This window comes from Balearica regulorum, chromosome 13 (genome assembly GCF_011004875.1).
Source record: "Balearica regulorum gibbericeps isolate bBalReg1 chromosome 13, bBalReg1.pri, whole genome shotgun sequence".
Classification (NCBI taxonomy): domain Eukaryota; kingdom Metazoa; phylum Chordata; class Aves; order Gruiformes; family Gruidae; genus Balearica; species Balearica regulorum.
The window spans coordinates 5,386,755-5,392,754 of NC_046196.1; the positions used below are offsets into that span (position 1 = coordinate 5,386,755).

Below are 6,000 nucleotides of genomic sequence, written 5' to 3' on the forward strand. Positions count from 1 at the left end.
GGTAAATTACTGTCACTTAATCATAATATTTAAAGTAAATACTGATTTAAAGTAAACTACTTAAGCCATTAGCAGATAAGCTGACATGAAGGAAGGGAGGTTGTACTTTTAAGCGGCTGGCCTCTTGCCTGCTGCAATGTTTGCCTGAGTCCTAGAACGTTCAGCTACTCCTCAGTTCAACCACCCCGTCCCTTGTTATTTGCAGGCACCGCGTTCAAACAGCTTCTGGGGAGTTACTGCCCTCTGTCCTCATACACAGAATACAGTACTATCCCTTGCAGTTTCTGTAACAATTTTCATTTGTAGATGTCAAAACAATTTGAAAAAAGAATGGAAATCTTTATTTCACATTTTCTAAGGCATCAGACCCAGAGAGTGGGGAGGTTTGCCGGAGATCTTGCAGCAGTAGCACACCTTGGGCAGAACACGTCTTCCAGGTTTTATACTAATGTCCTGACTAGGGAATGGTATTTCCTCACAGCAACGCTAGCTATGCCGGAGGAAAAAATTTCATTTGTTCAAATTATTTTATTTAAAGTTTCAGATGAGCAGCAACTCTGCTGTGTGTGATTTGCGATGATCAATAAAAACCTAAAAATACGTGCAAGAACATTTGAACTGTCAAAGCGTGGGGTTTTCATACACATGCTAAGTACCTATTTACTCAGTGTCTTGGGCTGGTTTTGCTGGCTGCACAAAACATCAATGTATTTAAAGGGCTTGCAATCACACCTTCACATGAAATGTGAAATACTACATCCACTGCATCCACAGTGGTGAAATGCCAGCAGCTCATTACCAGTACTACCAACAGTGAGAAATTCAATGTTACCAAGGCTTCAGCAGAACAGGAAAACTGCAGGAGGCTCTGTGGGGAACTAGGAAAACTTTTCTCCTGCGGTTTTTAAGCCAATAAAATGAAAATCTTTCATAAAAACAATGTGATTGCAAGTGGAAAGCACTGAAAAAACTATTTGACAATAGTTTTGAACAAAGTGAGTTGCAACTCAGCAAGAAAAAGTCCCGATCTTTCCCCTAGTTACCTTTCAGCCTTTCGTTTCTTTCCCACTAGATAGCACCGTGGGTGAGGTTAGGAGAGAAAAGCGCTCTGTTCTCATCTGCTGTAGCCTCCTGCTCTCACTCACAATCCCCGTAAGCTCTGAGAGGCGTAAAGAAGGATAACTTAAGGCAGGCTGGGCACAGTGATGAGCAAGGAGTGTTTAGCCACTGCTCTGAACTCCTCACTGGGAGCCACGGTGGGATCTTACGGTGCACTGTGTTGACAGGAAGAACACACGCCGAGCACTGCTGCAACCTGCCCTCTCGCTGGTCACTTCTCATTTTCCTCCCGTTCTGCTGAACTCTTTTTAACGTTGACTTTGCTACTGCTGGTGGAAGATCTTCTGGGACCGTTAAACAGACATAGCCCAGGTCTTTCTCTACTTTATACACAGCTGGTTGCAGGGATTTATTATTGTCTAAGGCCTTCCCTCAGGGTGCACAGGAAGGGAGGAGAAGTTCCTTGCATCTGTGCTCACTCATGCAAAGATCAGCTTTAATCAGTCACATGCTACATCAGAAAAGTTTAGAAAAGCCCTCTAGCTAATCAAATCACTAGAATTAGCTGGGAATGGAGAGAGCATGCTGGTCCTAATACAGATGAGCATGTAATCACGTAAAAACACATGTCAAAAATCTCACTAAAATCAAAGTATGATTGAAAAAAATAATGATGTACTTGAGTGATAATTTCTGAATAGGGATAGAATGAGAGACACTCTTCTGGAATATGCATTGCAGACACGTGTGCCTTGGAAGAGTGTCCATCTGGCGTATCTCTAGGATCAGCATATTTGTATAGCATGCAAATCATTATTGCAACTGCTGTTATCTTTATGCACTATAGTCATAACTGAATGAGTCACATAAAAGGGTCAAAACCTTCTGTTCTACTTTTTATGATAAGCATCTTTTTAACATACAGTGTTAGAGACCCTGTGCGTCAACAGATCGAGGTAGGAGTTGGTACGGGGTGAAGTATAACAGACCTGGGCATAGGGACCCAATCTCATTAACATATTTGCTAACAATTTAAAAGAGAAAATTTAGATAATATATCTACTAATGGCAAAAATCCTAAAGAAATTAGATAACTGGGATAGGCTGCTTAATTTTTATAGTCTCTCAAACTGCCTTCTAGCTTGTAGAGTAAATCAGAGTAGCTGTGGTAGAGTCTGCTGGGTATTCTGGGGCCGGTGGGTGCAAATTCGCCGAGGCCCATGGTCTGTAATAATGGTCTTCTCGGTACCGTGCAGAGAAAATCTAACTTTGCAGCTTCAGAACCACCTCTGTTGGCAAAGGACCATTTTTCAGAAATTCAAGGAGATACCAACCACCACCACATGCTCTGTTTCTCAAATATATGTTGTCATATGCAAGTAGAGTTGTATTATTTCACTGATCATATTAAAAACATATATAAGAAGCCTTTTGCAGCTCCCAACAGATTTTATTTGTGCCACAAAATTCAGAAGCTTTGCTATATGTTTGTAAGTACCAGCTGCCAACACCTTCTCAATCAGTAATAACTGACTGGAAATCTGAACATACGCCCTTCATGAGATGTTTTAAAAACGAACATTAAACCTGAACTTTTCCAACAGAGAGAAAAACATAAAAGAACAATTAACTTTCTTTCAAAGGAAAATTTCTAACATTTCTCTCATTTAACTGGAGGCAATGTCTAGAATGAAGAAAGAACTAGCAATGTGAATTTGCAAATGCTTATTTAGCTTGAACTCCAAATTGGAATGAATTAAAAATAGCTCGGTTACCTTCAGCTGAGCATCCAGGCCTTATTTCTGTGTGTTCCTGACATTAAAAATTTCACACACACAAAAAAATTGTTTCTTCCACCTTTTTTTTTCTTTAGACTGGGCTAGTAATTTTAAGATACCATTCTCTCCTTCAAAGAAAATTATTTTTACATTTGCTTTATGATTAAGAAGTCCTTTTATTCTGGAGCTAAGCTACAGAATATTTTACAGGGGAGAAGACAAAAGCTAGAACACAGAAGGCTCTGCTAGGTAATTTAAACCCAACTGTCTTCTCTCCAGAACCTTTCTGCCACACATCAGGAATTATTTAACCCCATTTCTGCAAAGGATAGCTGCCCTGCTGAGTCTCAAAGGCGGCGATACAGAGCTTACCTTTAATCCTGTGCAGAATAATGAATGATATACTGCTGAGATTAGCGAGTCAGTGTCAAATGGAGGTTTCTTCCTCTTTGTACTCTGATTCCACCTGGGTAAAAGCACACTGTTAAGACCCCCTTAAGCGTACAAAAATCTCTAATCAAGTTTTCAGCAGCCTGGGCCTTTTGATTAATTTAAATTTTTTAAAAAAAGCTATCACCTTTGATGGCACACTGTTCTCCTTCACAAGGACAGATTTTGTTATGGCTGTTGCTAACAGGAAAAAAAAATTAAAAAAAAAAAAAAAAGGAAGTCGTAAGAAAGAAAGTGGAACACTAATTCTGAAGTATGTCACTTCCAGCCAGCAAGACTCTCTCCTACCGTCTTCTTGGGCTGAGCTCTTTTTATGCTGTGTCACTTGCATCATGCATTAATAATGCAGTAATACCTTAATAATGCCCCCACCTGAGCTCAACACAACAATTGTTACAGTTTCTGATTTGTCTTAGGCAAATTTTGAATTGGTTGCTTTCTGGTTTCTAAACTTTTGGGATGCCCTCTCTTCCTGTTTTTAAGGGTTTTTTTCCTGTAACCAAGGGAGTTTATAATTTACTTTTTTAACAAACACTAAGAGTCTCGTGGACTGTGCTGATTCCAGCAGCTGGGCTTTAAGGAAAATGTCTAAAACCTCTAATCCTTAAAAAAAAAAAAAACAAAACAAAACAAACAAACAAAAAAACCAACTCCATGAGAATTCAAAGCACTCATTTCTGTTTCAAGATATGCATTTCTAACATATATATATATATATATATATGCAGCCTCTGTTCAGCCACATGCTGTTAGGACAAAAATAGCTTACATTAAGTGGAACCAAGGACTTAAAAGTTAGACCAGAAGACAACTCCTGGTTTATTACCCCAGCGGGAAATAGATTAAAAGAAGGTTCCCTTTGTCAACAACTGATAATTTACACGGATAATAAAAATGTTAAAGCTGAATAATACCAGTTTTCTATTGATTTATAATCAAATAATAATCATAATTTATAAATAGATCTACAGATAAATCTATTTATAAATAAATATTATTTTTAACATTAAACCAAAATCCAAATATTTATATCAAAACAGTATTCAAATATGGCAAGACAGAGTTCATTTTTCAAAATATTTTATGAAAACAAAGGAAAACATGACACCATTTGACCAAAAAGAAAACATATAAAACTAAAAAAAAAAATATTGCAGAAACATAACTGGAGAGGTGGGTCCTTATAGGACATCTAAAGAAAAATAAGAAAAAACTGCTTCCCGTAGGTGACAGGCACCAGCTTCCACTGGTCTGGCTGCTGACTTGACAGCAGAAGTCTTCAGTGGGACGAGGAGACCTTGGCTACTCCAGTTGAAGGAAAGCCTCGGTTACTAAGCAAAGAGAAGAGCTAAAGTCGCTTTGGGATGGTTTCAGTAGTCTAACAATAGCCAGACATTGGCACCTGGTTTTGCAATGGCAGTATAGGATATATTTTGCTAAGAAAATAGCCAAACTAAAAAAGCAGCAAAAGAAAATCCTTGCTACTGTAGAAAACCAAAATGTTTTCAGCCTCCCCCTACAGCAGAGATCAGTGAGGGGCTTTGATGTCAGGGAGGAGACCAGTCAACAGAATCAGAAAAGACCAGGGCTGGAGAAGCAGATGTCTCAAACCCTTCTCATCATGCATCATGCAGATGGTCTGCTTGGTCTTTAGCTCACCTTCTTGTGAAGAGCAGCTTGCTACCCCGAGAAGGAGAGAGATAAGGTCAATGGGAAAGCAAGGTATTGCCAGACTGTGGCTAATTTTTTTTTCTTTTTTTTCAAAGAGAGGAAATAATGTGTGCAGAGCAGCAGTCGTTCATACTGGGTCAGTCAGGAAGTGCGGGGCTGGCTATTTAGAAGACATATTTTTGTTTCATGTTTCTCTCAGAGAACAAAAGCATACAAGAAAACTTTGTTTTACCTAAAAAAATGCAAAGTTGGAGTTCACCTATAATTAACTACTTTATCAATGGACATCGTGTTTCACAGTGAAGAATGTGACTTCAAGTGGAATACTTTGCATCTGCGACTGCAATTATTGTAGAAATGCAATTATAGCTAAATCCCATGCTCCTTTGGATCGTAGCACAGAAAATAGCAGAAGACGGGACAGGAAAATGATGGGAGATTATTAACTCTATTCCCGCAGGTGAATTGCTGAGGCATAATTGGTTTAAAGCTGAAGTTTCACATACATCTTCATCCAGCGTTTATAATGGAAAAAGGCAGTCCCTCCTCCTGCCACCCTCGTCTGCCTCTTGCTGTCTCTACCCCAACTGGTCCCTGGTGCTGGCACAAGTGTTCGTGCAGCTGCCCCGTGAGCTCCGTATTGATCTGCCAAAACAAAAGCACCAAACAAAAAAGGAAGCAATTCAGGGTTGGCCCATGTAGATAAGAACAGGGCTAAGGCATGTGAAAACATGAATCCAAAACTGACATTGTGAATGTTGCGAGTAATGGAAAAGAGAGAATCAGCTGGAGGAATGTCTCTTTAAATTACAAAGCAGCTTTTAATGTGATCTTTCATGATCATTACCCATTAACGGTAAACTAGCTGATAATCTTTATTGCTGTATGTGTTCATGAAAAATTAATGCAATAAAACCACTCAGAAGCTCACAGTAGTCCTTGAACAGCATAAGTTGGCTGAAATACCTGGAATTTGATCTGTGTGTTACAGTTAGTTACATCTATCTTCTGATGAGGAAGCTGAAAAAAGCGGTTCTGTAAT

The 6,000-nt window shown here is 39.1% G+C and overlaps 1 protein-coding gene across 1 annotated transcript in view; it reads right to left on the bottom strand.

The window, feature by feature from the left end:
- PLCG2 (phospholipase C gamma 2) overlaps window positions 1–3,305 on the bottom strand; it is a 77,828-nt gene extending 74,523 nt beyond the window's left edge. The window contains exon 1 of the mRNA XM_075765488.1: window positions 3,210–3,305. The gene's annotated coding sequence lies outside the window, so the exon portion shown is untranslated. The remainder of the gene's footprint in view (window positions 1–3,209) is intronic.
- Window positions 3,306–6,000: the final 2,695 nt, after the last annotated feature.